The sequence below is a fragment of the Lonchura striata genome, chromosome Z, assembly GCF_046129695.1.
Source record: "Lonchura striata isolate bLonStr1 chromosome Z, bLonStr1.mat, whole genome shotgun sequence".
NCBI classification, from domain to species: Eukaryota; Metazoa; Chordata; class Aves; order Passeriformes; family Estrildidae; genus Lonchura; species Lonchura striata.
Window position 1 is genome coordinate 5,082,572 of NC_134642.1, and position 13,262 is coordinate 5,095,833.

The 13,262-nt window shown below is 39.9% G+C and overlaps 1 protein-coding gene across 1 annotated transcript in view; it reads right to left on the minus strand.

Annotated features, from left to right (window-relative positions):
- NRG1 (neuregulin 1) overlaps window positions 1–13,262 on the minus strand; it is a 442,748-nt gene that overhangs the window by 264,703 nt on the left and 164,783 nt on the right. Inside the window, exon 2 of the mRNA XM_077790064.1 lies at window positions 12,779–12,853. The gene's annotated coding sequence lies outside the window, so the exon portion shown is untranslated. The remainder of the gene's footprint in view (window positions 1–12,778; window positions 12,854–13,262) is intronic.

Consider the following 13,262-nt stretch of genomic DNA (forward strand, 5'->3'; position numbering starts at 1 on the left):
AGTTGTTCACATTCCTCCTGATTTGGAAGGTTAACCACACTAAAGAAAAGCAAAGTCTATGCTATGTGTAGGACTAGACATGGTGGCACAATGTGAATATTTTAAAATCTTTTTCTTTTTAAATCAAGAAGTCTGACAGCAACTAGATCCTTATTTACATCAGGCTGCAGCATTTTCTACCATATAATGCTGAATAAATTGCTCATGCCTGAACTAGAAATGTTTGTAATGTCTAGAGAAGCACTAGAGACACAACTAGATCTTGAAAGATACATTTTGAAGAATGCTATTACCTTCATGAAGTGGACAGGGAAAGAGAGGTGATAAAAAAACAGGGATAGATTTTTGTATGATGTAAAGACAGGCTTGTGAGAGAAATTTCAGCCTAAGAATATGGGATTCATATCCTGGATCTCACCACAGACTGGTGGGCAAAATTTACTGGGCAAAATTCACTGGGCAAAATTTACAAACTGACTGGGTCAAATTTACAAACTCTATCTCTCTTGCAAATGCAAAATCTCTGTCTGTGTGATAGCCATAAAAACTTTAAAACATTCCTGCCTGAATATTGGTGAGACTGGGTAATTGAATCTCAGAAGGCAGGAAGCCTTTACTTTTAGAAACCTGGTTCTGCTTTGTACAGGAGGACTGCTGCAATTGGCTTTTTCTGGTAGCATTTCTGTGAAATTTGTTTTTCAGAGAGTGCAACACAAATGCTTAAGTATAAACATGAACACAATTGCTAGGATTTGCAGTCTGGTATCTGTCCTACACACACACACAAATAATCATATGCTCCAAATATCTAAATGGTTTCTGTTCTGACCAAGAAACCCAGAGTGGTCTCTGTGTACCCCTTCAGAGTTTTCTGGGAGTACTGGGTTTCCTGTTGTCTCTCCATTGCAGCTCTGGACAGCTCAAGTGCTCCTTGCCACAGAAGACCACCAACAGAACCATATGTGACACCACCAACCTTGTGATAACCAGGACACTGGGAAGGGCAGGGATCATAGTTTCTAGTGATTCACATATTGGCCACCCATGCTAATTAGAATCAACCCCTTGACACAGATGATTTTTTACGCCTGAGACCATGAGGTACAACATCTATTTCTGTTGGTCCTGTGACAATTTCTACAACAAGGCACTCTAAATGTCCTAAAATTATTTGAACCATTGCAAGTTATTCCCTCAACAATTTGATGATGGTTAGCTGCAGTGGAGCTTTGGTCTCCCTTTGTGACAATCTTTATATTTCTTACAAACATGCCTCAGCCTTTCTTTGATCAGGATGTCCTTTTTGAGGATGCTCTCTCCATACAAAAAAAATTGGGTGGTCACAGGAAGGGAGCTGCTGAAACTTCCCACTGCTCTTATGACAGGAATTTCTTCTGGCATCACACAACCTACAGCATGGAATTCGTGACTTATTCCCCTAAAGCTGCAAAATCTGGGCTTGTGAACAAACACTAGCAGAAGGGTGCCTCTGAGCATGACCAGGCAAGTGCCAGCAATCTGATGAGTGTGCCTCAGGTGGCTGCTTGCCCTTACACTGGCACTTTGCAGGGAACTGGCAGCGAGTGAGTGATCAGCAGCCACGTTTCCAAGGTGGTGGCCACATCATGTTCAATGATCACCCATTCATGCTCTTGAGAGCTGCTCTGAAAAGCCAGTTTTGCAATATTTCTGCAGCACCTGTTAATAGAAAGACAGGGAGTGCCAAAATGCACACACCTCTTCTTACTTAGATGAAAACGTGTTATAGGTCAGAATTAATTCCACTGATAAATACAAAATTTGACACAAAATTATGCTTTTGACAGAATCCAACACTGAAAAACAATTTTTAAGGGCTGAGTCCATTAGTACAACCACATTTACTCCTTCTAATTAGTGCAAGGTCCAGAGTGAAAAAAGTCATATCTATAAGCATATTTTTACAATGAGTCACCAAAGTTCAGAAAAGTTGTTCACCCCCAGTACTATTACATAGGTTCTCACCCTTAAGGTGAATTATACACTTTTTTTAACCTACAGAACAAGGCCTTTTAGTATGGAGTCACAACATGCCCTTATAGGAAGACTGAGGCCACAAATCAACAGGACATAGGCCTTGGCAACAGCTGTATGAGAAGGCTTTACTTCTAGGTTTCCATCAAAACTGGTGGCTTCTAAGGTTGGGTTTATTTTGAGGGGTGGGGGCATGTATGCTTGTTTTCCTTATTGACTAATTTAGGGGTTTTTGAAGTCTCAGTTAAAAGTTCCAGAAATATTTCTGTGTAGTAGGTAGTTCTACAGACCTGAGAAGAGCCATGAATACTGTGGGAATCCTTTTAATTAGTAAGAGAATTGTTAAAAGATTCTTTCTTATTTTTTAATGACTATTCTAGAATACCTAATGTCAAGTAATTGCAGTGAAATGCTCTTTAAGCCAGAGAAAATCATCCTCTGAACTGAGTGGAAGCGTTTTGAATCCTTTGCCTTTTTAATTTTTCTTGCTTCCTGCATGGTGTACTAGGTAAATTATCAGCATTTGCTCCCAACAATTGCAGTAAAAACATTTAGGGCACCTGGGAGAAAAGAACTACAAAAATGCAAATTATTGCAGGTCTGTCTTTGATTATAGATGATGGATTAAAATGATAAATTGTGATGTACCTAATAAAGATTTTATAGATTGTGGCTTATGATATTGTATAGCACTCCTACCCCATTTGGAGCATCTTTTCAGACTAAAAGCAGCCCATGATGGCATGGCATTAAAGTGGTAATAAGTCACTTTCCCATAAAATCTGCAAATTCATAATGGAAGTTAATAATAGGATAACTCCATGGTAAAATGGATTCATCTAAACTCTGTTTAACAAATCCAAACATCATGAGATCTTGGACAGTGTGTAGCAAGTTGACCCTGGCTGTAGAAAATGCCACACAAAGGTCCTACAGCATCTCTGAACTCCCCTTTCCCCAGCAAATAACTGGCACAAATGTGTGGAGAAAGTGGAGAAAGCAAGAGAGCAAGGCTGGTTAGACCAGGAAGCTGTAGAAACAACTACAATTTAATGAGTTGAAGAGGAGGGGAGAAGAGGGGAGGGGAGGAGAGACACAGTCTCGCTGTCCAAAGTTTAGAAATTAACTTTGTTCCTGACAAAATCTGAATAGAATGTTCAAACCTGGATACCTGAAGTTAGAATCCCGAGCCTATTTCTGCAGTCAAGTTTCTGGAACCTCTCTACAGGTGGATCCTTGCACTCAGCCATGCAGAATGTGATAAGCACAGAGACCAGCAGAGGTGAAGGCTTGAGCAAACAAGCATCTTCCCATAGAATTAATACACAGAATATACACTGAGTTACAAAAATCTCTCCCCTCAGAGGAGGAGACTGCCCAGCCACATTTCCTACCCATGTCTGTTCAACACCCAATTTCATGCACAATTATGTCCTGCATAAGATAAGAATCCAGGACAGTGTTGCAGTGGTTAATTTTTAGTTGTTTACACATTTTGGCTATTTTTCCTGTGGTTTCACATGTCCAATCCTCAATTGCAAGTCTGGATGCAAACTTTTATGCCACGAAAAAATCATTCCAGGTGTATTTTTAAATAGTTCCTCTTGCACTGGCTTGTCCTGTTCCAGTATTGCTTGTTCCCATTAGAAATGGGATCCTATAAAGGTGCTGATATATGTTTTCCACAAAACTGTCAGTGGGACCCTGATTAAAGGACTCCTGTATCTCCCCAGGACTCATTGTGACAAATATTCTTCCTCTTTCCTCCATGGCGCTACCAGTTTACAGCCCTCACTGCAAGTGCAGGATTTTACTACCATCACAAATTACAAATTAAGGGCTTCATTAAAATTACATAAAACTACTTATATAAGGCATTAATAGGCACAAGCTTCTTCTTCAGGGAGGCAAATTACTTTTTTTCAATAAGTGGAAATTTCATCAAGATGTTATGACATCTATACCAAAATCAATGAAGGCAGCTAGGGTACAGTTCCTGAGATGCAGGTCTTGGATGGGCTTCCTGTCACAAAGGGGCATGGTGTTAATATCCAGTCAAAGCCTTGAGAGACTCTGTTGGATGCTTGCTTGTATCCACATGCAGATTGTCACTGTCACTACTGTCCTGGCTTAGCTACTTTCTCATTCCTCAATTATGTTGCCTTAGGCAAAAACAAAGGACTTACACAGCAGATAACTAAGCAGGCTTCCAGGAGAGATTGTGGAGTCTGACTCACTGGAGATGTTCAGGAACCCTCTGGATTCCATCCTGTACCATGGAAGTCTAGAGAATGACTGCTTGAGCAGGGAGGTTGGGTCAAATGACCCACTGTGGTCCCTTTGAACCTGAACCATTCTGTGATTCTATGATTTGGTGACTGGGCAGTTTTGAGATGCTCAGTGAGGTTTGAGTGCAAAAATTCCACCAATCAAACCCACACAATATTATGGCTATGCCAAAACCTCAAGGCCAGGAGATTCATTGAACTCTTGCAATGATTAGCCATTAGACTGTGACTAAATCCTCACAGCACAAATTGCAAGGAGTACAAGCAAGCAGAACCTCTTTATCAGCAAGCATCTATTTGCAGTCTATTTTAATTATGGTATGTCCAGGTTTCCAAAGAATGGAAACTGAGGGCACAGCTATGTGGTCCAAATTTAAGAAGAGATGCCAGCTGTTGCCTGCTGGGCACAAACATGCTGGTAACCTTTGGAATCAGAGAGGGAAATGAAACCCAATGCAAAAGGCATTAGGAGAAGATAAGTGATTTATTTCTGTATAAGGAAAACATTATGAATTAACTGGAAAGAGGACAAGAAATTTTGGGGCTTGATTCTTAGCTCATGCTGACAGTCTTAAGGCATGATAGAAACTTGGCAAACTTGACATCTGTACTTGCTTTAAACAAGACACAGTTCCATGTCACTCATGCTGGTGACAGGGTGACAGAACATACTGCACCCATCTTACATTGAAGTCTCAACCTTCAGTAAAGCCATATCCTGAATTATCATGGGAGCTTGTTCCTGTAGCTATGGACTGGTTTGTAGTCTGCCTCTCATCTCCAGAGTGTGTCCAAAAAGGGCAATGAGGCTGTTGTAGGGGCTGCAGCATGATAATATGTAGTTATAGGAGTGGTTAAGGGAGCTGGAGGTGGTTATCCAGGAGAAAAGGAGCCTCAGGGACGATCATTCTCTCTACACCTACTTGAAAGGAGATCGTAGTGAGGTAGAGTCTTTTCTCACAGAGAAGAGGGTAACAAGGCAACAACGGACAGTACAAGAAATAACCTCAATTTACACTTTTTTGGCAACAGACACTTATGGGAAGAGAATGAGAGTCATCCCATTGGGAAGGCAGTCCTATGAAATGCCACCAAGCATGGGGCTTGAGTCTTTTCTATGTGTGCACATGCTCCAATAATAATAGTATCAGAATGGTTTGGGTTGGCAGGGACCCTTAAGATGACAGAATGGTTTAGGTTGGAAGGGAAATTAATTCCAAGTTTAGAAGATTGGAATCTTATTCCAATCCCCCACCATGAGTCAGAACACTAGACCAGGTTTCTCAGAGCCCCTCCAACATGGCCTTGAGCACCTTCAAGGATGGGTTATCTCCAGCTCATCTGGACAACCTGTTTCAGTGCCTCACCAGCCTCACAGTAATGCTACAATGATCTGAGTTGTTCTTGCTATCCTACCAGTACTGTGGACTAAACAATAAACAATGGAGTTTTGTGGTGTTGCATTTCACAGTTAAATTCTCTGTGCATACAAGTCTTTCCCCAATTGAGCCTTCTTAATATCATCCTTGTTTTGACTTTAATGTCTAGTAAGGGTTGAGCTGAAATAGCTGCCTTTTCCATAGCAAAGACACAAACAGTCTATTTCTTCTATATTGATGCATTGATTTACCTGAAAACTATTCCTGTAATTTTGACTAGTTTTTCAGCCAGTTCTTGTAGTTGGAGGAATGGGAGGAGTGACAAAAGAGAGGCATCAGGGAAGCATGGCTAGATGCTGGGGCGAGTCTGGCCTCCTAGATTTTGGATGGTTTTAAATGATTGTGTATTTATAGGACAGAGGTGTTGAGCTAAGATTGAATTTGAAGGTGTTAGACAAGTGTAATTGGATAATGCCAGGTGTTGGGGGCAACAGCTTAAATACCAGCTAAACATCTGGCATGTTCCACTTATGTGCTCCATCTCTGGCAGTGTTTAAGGCCAGGTTGGACAGAGCTCTGAGCAACCTGGTCTAGTGTAAGTGCTGGAGCTAGATGATCTTTCAGTTCCCTTCCAATGAGGCCATTCTGTGATTCTATGAGTCTATGAGTCCATGATTCTATGGTTCTGTGATTCTATGTCCATTATTATGGACTGTCTGAGCTGACATGTGAAAGGTCTGACATGTGAAATGACCTGCACTGTGATTCCTTGCCCCTTCTCATATAAACCCCTTCACATTTCTTCACCTGTAACTCATGGAAGGAGGGAGAGCAGTGTTTTCTCCTCTTGTGATCCCTTGTCCATTGTCCATTGATTTCTTCACTAAGGAGAAAGTCTGTTGCATAATGTGTCCCAGAAGAACTGAATATATATGTTTTATTTGTGTTTCTAAAGATTCTTAAAGCAAATCCATCTGTCAGTTTCCACAACTTGCTTCTTCACAAGATGCACAGGTATTGCAAGTTGCTTTTCAGCTTGCTAATAAACTTGGACACTTCTATTATGGCAGTACTGAACAGTTCAAACTCTACATCTTGATCACTGACCTTTTGCTGGGCTGGGAGTTAAACCTCATCACTTATTTTCTCTGCATTGTTATTTATGACAATATTCAGACTCCAAGCACAGTTAGCTCAACATGATACTCCTGCAACTAGCATTAAAAATTCAGTTTTCCAGACTCACCAAGAATCAGTATGATCAGAATACATTGCTCATCAGCAGCTGGACATCTGAAAGGCTTAACTCAGAAAAAATTAAGGAAGAGAAGTTCAGAAAAAGAAGTTACATCAAGTTATAACTTGGATATGACCTACTGTCATTTAAATCCTATGTCTCATAGACACTGATCTCAGACATTTCTCAGTTAATTTTCTGTCTACTGCATGTTGCCTGTCTGCTAGGTTATCTCATCTTAATAGATACTAGAATAATAATCAAAGTCCAGTATCTATCTATTCCTCTATTCTTACAGACTTTTCCTCATAATAATTACTTCTCTAGTTATTCTTGTAATTAATGTATATTGATAATGCTTCTTTGGATTTAACTAAACCCTTGGCTTCATAATCTTTCCTTTGCAGTGAATTCCACAGTTTCTCATGTTGTGAAAGTGACATCTTTAATTTCTGTCTCTGTCTCTGAATTCTTATATTTTGAGGCAGAAATGTCTATTCCTCCATGTTTAGTTCAATCTATTTTATATTTCTATCACTTCCTGTTTGTCCTATCAAAAAACAAAGAGTCAATGCAAGAGCATTCACTCAATTAATACAATATCTGCATAAAGCAGGAAAAGCCAAAGGCTATTTTAACTTGATCTAAAAGTAAACCTCTGCAGTTTATGCCCTTCTCCTATATTCCATCCAATTCATGAGCATTCACACACTGCATGTCTAATACCTGCTATGGATAAATCTCTACCCGACTGAACATCTCAATCAAAACACTGGATAAATCTCATTTTTACTGGCTGAAAACATGTTTTATAGCAATTTATCTCCATGAGCTTCTCATAAAATTTGTATGAAGGAAAATTCTCCCTCTGTCTTCATTGTCTTATATCCTCTGCTCTTGAACTTAACCCTTTATTTTAGTTTAGCTTAATTCTGAATGAAAGTGCCCACACACTAATTCTGTGTAATAAATGCATTTCAAAAATTCAGATCCTGTTGTCTGTATGTCCCCATGTCCAGAATATCTGTGAAATACATTATATTGCATATATAAAAAAGCAAGTATTGGATGTTTTGATCTTTCATATCTGTCATCCAGAGGAAGTCATAAAAAAAAAACAAAACAAAACAAAACAGCTCTGAACATTTCAGAGTTTTAACACCTTGAAGTGCTTAAACATCAGGTTCTGCTCTTTCTGAACCTTACGAATGCTTCTTCCCTGCCCTCCCATTTCAAGGAATAATCATGTCTTGCTGGGGCTCACCTGCAGTGGTACTGGCACTGCTGAGACTCTCCTGACTCTCCAGTCTCCTACCAAATCATGGCATGAGCTTTTATGATTTCTGCCATCACCTCTGCCAGTAGCCCTCACCTGAAAAAGCAGGTTTCCTCCCATGTTGTTTTAATGTTATAGCTGAGGAATGGAATCCAGCAGTGGTGTGGGTCAGAAAGAGATCAGTGGGGTTACATCCCTGTCATCTCACACATTCACACCAAAACCCTACTAGCTACAGGTTCCTAAACCTGTAGCTGCAAATGCTAAAAACCTGCATCCTGTGAACCATTGACCCTCTCAGGAACTGCTGCTTTTCTGCTGCTTGCAGATCTTGCCACCATGACATGTGCCAGACTGAGATTTCTGTTGCAGCTCCCATTAACTGGAACAAAAACAATCATTTGAAATTACCAGCTGTGATGAAATTAAATGTTTCCATAGAAAGCATGGACAATTATTTCTTGCTAAAGCTAAAATCATGCAGGATGCTCCTGTGAAGACTTTCTAATTGTATTATGACAGACATGATTAGGAGGTGGACAGAATCAAAGCATCACAGTGTGTAAGTCAGAGCACAGAAAGGATAAGAGTTTAACTCTTGTAATAACACAATCAGATGGCAGCAGTGCTGTTGGCAATATGGATTAATTTTCCAAATTTTCCCTATGAAATCTGCCAGCAGAACTAGCAGTCATTAGCAGACTGCAGAAACACCTTGGCATGTCTCAGAAAGGCAACTAGTTTGGTTTTAATGAATGGCCAAAGAAAAAGCTTCTAAGGGCATGCAGATAGTGAGAAAAAAGCAGAAAACCTTATGAATGGAATTACAATCATTAATCTTGCTAATGTAATACTTATTCCCAAACCCACTGAAATAAACAGCAGACAGCCTAGCATCCTCAGTGGGTTCTGAATACAGATTTTAAGGTGAAAAATTCAAGAGCCAAGCAACAAGGTAGCTTGAAATTTCTTGTTTCTGTTTCAGATGTAGACAGTGGCTAGTACCCCAGAAAAATTCTGTTTTTCACATCTATGTCAGTTGGTATAAGAGCACATCTGCTATTACCTTTTCCTTCAGACCTTGCCTCAGGTAACATTTACAACCTTATTGTGCACAGTAGGAATTTATAATGACCTCTCTATTTAGATTACCATCACTACAGAAAAATAAATATCCCAAAAACCATTTGGAACTAAAAAAATCTGGTGTCCATCAAAACCAAATGGGAGCCCAGGGTTTGAAAACACTCAGTAAGAGAGTATTAGATGTGATATCACAAGTAATTACATTAATGCAAGAGTACTTTCTTCCCACTGAAAGAGTCCAGGACTTTATCACAAAGTCACAGCAAAGTCACTGGCATTTAGCCTTTGGAGTATATCTGCTTCTTTTCTAAACAGTGGTGAAGACTTAACTGGATTGACAGCTTCAGGACCTGGCCCATACAATTTAGCTACACAACAGGAGCAGTGCTGTCAGAGACGCCTCTAGCTGTGATCCCCAGGACATCTGTGAAAGAACAGTTTTGTCTTTCTGCCCTTTAAAAAATCCAGTCAGGGTCAGTCTTATGGAGAGGAAGATTTTTGTACCTGTTTGAGATTGTCAGCTCAATTTTCTAGCCCCCTTTTTTTCTTAAATTATTAGCTGCTGTGTTTATATAGCAGATTTCACTTAAACTGAATGATAAAAAAACAAAAATATATATATCACATCACATTCTTCTGTCAACAGCGTGTTACCAGAAGACAGCATTCATCTGGTGGTTTTGGAGGAGACAGCTTAATTCCAAAGAAGAAGGACTTTTTTTTTGCAGTTTAGGTGCTAGACAGAGTTTAAATACACAGGACTTCTACTGAATTTACAACAGACAGTAGAATTAAAAAATGACACTGTTTGAAGGCCATTCTGGAAGACAAGTAGTCCAACCTGTACTCAAAGCATGGGCTCCAGGTTCAATCAGCATACTCCGAGCCTTTTGTAGTGAAGTTTTGAGAAACTCCAAGAATGCTCAGCCCCTTATTCTGTCTCTTAGAGGAAGATTTCTTAGACTGAGATCTCCTAGAGGGAGATTGTTATGGACTTAGATGGCTTGAACCCCTTCCTTTTTCTTGTCCTTTAGTCTGTCCATGTACATGGACTATCTCTTCTTGTTTGTACAAGGCTTATCATTCAAAGGAGAACACCCTTAATAATAATAACAATAAAGTCCTAAAAACATCTTTAGGTGCTTTTGTGAATCTTCATTAATTGCTTGACTACAATAATTTCAACACTAAGCTGCACTAGTCCAGTGTCCAGCCAGGAGATTCAGAGATGCTGTAAACCAATGAATGGAGGTGAAAAAAGACATTCATTGGCCAAGCATTTTGAACAGCCTTGATCAATACCTCACCTGCTTGGTATTACTAGGTTGTTTTTCTTGTTTGAATTTTCCCCTCCTTCAGTGCAGTCTCAAACTGCTCTTACTAGAGAGGAACCACAACACACCTTAACAAAATCAATCATTGTGCAAAGAAGAACTTGAGATGTAATCACAATCCATCTTGAAGTTTGATTAAGTGCTCTAACAAATTGAATGAGAAAAAAAAAGCGCCAAAAATAGAGTGCTGCTCTAGACAAGTACAGGATGGACCACCAGGTAAGCTAAAAGGAAGAATAGCAGAGTATATTGTATTTCAGACTCTAAGTACCCAAGATTTGCTTTGAAACTAATTCTCTCCAAACTGTGGGCCTCTACTTGTCTGATGCTCTTGTCCCTCTTTTTTTCTTTTCATTTTTTTTTCCAAATAAAACCTGGTAGACACATAATCCCAGAGTTTTAGTTCATGTCCACTCATTAACTGCTAAAGGTATTCTATGACAAGTGAAGCATCAGCCTGAATTCTGTACCCATACTCAGTTTCTCATCTTTGGGAGATTTTAGAATTTGTTAAAATCACTTCCACCTGGCACAAATTCAAGCACAGATTCCTTAACTGAGAGCTGAATTTTAACAGTGATTCTCCTGTTGATCTCAAGGGCCAGGTCCATGTGCTTACTGACACAGAGCTGCTCACAGGCTTGATACAGCTGACAAACCATCTGGATATCAACATTCCCAAAAAATAGCTTACAGAAGTGGCCATCGGACTGCAGGAACTGTGGGACATAAACAAATCATCAGGAAACTATAAGGCAGGACAAACACAATATGACTCAAGCATTTGAGATGAAAAAGTATGGTTTGAAGAAATGCTTTGCTTAAGAGTCACAGATCAGTGACACATTGGCCTGTGTTGTGAATTTTCCATTGATCACTATGCAGCATAAAAACAGAATACAGCATTATTTATGATAACATTATTAGTCACTTTTACAGTTTGTGAGCAAGATTTTTACTAATATATTCAAGTATATTCATAAAAAGCTGTATCTACATACATATATCAAAGAGTAGAATAATGGAAAATGTTAGAACTCTGCTGAGGACAATGCATCTAGAAAAAAATATGTTAATCTCTTCACTGTACAGTAGATTCTTACTAATTTATCCTACCTTTCCATGCATGAGTTGATACAAATTTTATAGCTGTAATAGTTTTGACCCAGTACTCTCTCAGTCCCTGATAGAGGATGTAACTTATTTTACTATCTTTGAAGTGCAAGGGTATTACAGACTTTTTCCTTTTTTTTCCTTCTGCTGTCCTCTGCATTTGCCATCACATCCTCTTAAATGCTGCAGCTGATAGAATTGCCTGCTTCTTTAAATCACTATCTCCTTCCTCAGCTACCTTCTCTGTGATGCTGAGCCAAAGCTTGTTGGGACCAGGAAAGTCACTAAGAGGAAAATATGGTAAAGGAGTATCTTCCAGGAACAATGAAGAGCAAAGGTCATTTCTCAGTTGCTCTGTATAATGAATTTTTTCCCCCCTTCTTCAATTTAATTAGGATTATCTTCACCCAACACACATATCAGGAGCATGGGCCACTGGGGACTGGGATCACAAGTGCTGTATAACTCTATGTGCATGCATAATGAGAGAGAACTGTGCAAGGTCTTGTCTTCTCCCTTGCTGGTGATCCTACAGAGAATCAAATTGACAGCAGCCAAATTACCTCAAGGACCTCAAAAGAGAAAGCAAGGTCTCTTCACCTGTCCTAACACAGATCAGTGCTCCTACACAAATCTGAGACTAGCAGCTTTTGTCTCTAACTGCTCTAACTGTGAAAATAACAATTCAGTGAAGAGCCTTGTCTGTGGCATGACTTCCAGCCTCTTCTCTAGCCAGACAAGGTGTCCTAAGCTTTCTTGGTGGACAGTTTCCTCTGAACAGCATCCAGCTCAAAAAGTCTGCTCTGCTGGTAAAATTACCTGGCATTGACCCTCACGTATCAGAATTCTTGTTTACATCAGGAGAAGATACATTTATCTAATGCTCTTTAGTAAGACATCAAAAACATGCATGCTACTCCAACCAGAGGGAGCTAGGGCTAACAAACTCACTCTCTCCCTGTTCTGGATGCCCTCTGCAGAGTTCTTGCAGCTTGCACAAGCACATAAACCAATACCACTTCAAAGAGTCCCCTAGTTGCAAATTGACTCACAGTTGGAACTGGTGTTGGTGTCCGTCTGTGTTGGTGCCAGGCTGTGCTGAACTGGCCCTTCAGACGTGGCCCTTCCTGACAGCAAATGGTAGAAGAGAGAGAAGGAAAGGAAGGGGAAAAGACAGGGGAGAAAAAGGGAATGTTTAGATAAACTCACTGAACAGATATGCAGATACCATCTCATGTTTTTTAAGACAATTTCTTACTGTAAATTCCTCCCCGCTCCAACACACACACTTTTTCATGCACACAAGCACACCTCCCAGCCAAAATCTGGAGAAAATGGTTGCCTTCATTTGCTTTGCCTGCCTATCAGCCCACAGGAAATTCCTTTAACAGGGGTCATTAAAGAGGGTAAGGGACATGCAAGCTGCAGAATGGATGATGCTATTGCACCAAGTGTGTGTGGGACATCACTGACAGATCAGATCTGCAGATCAGACCCTTGCAGATCAGACTGTCAAGACTGAGTTTATCTTTCAGC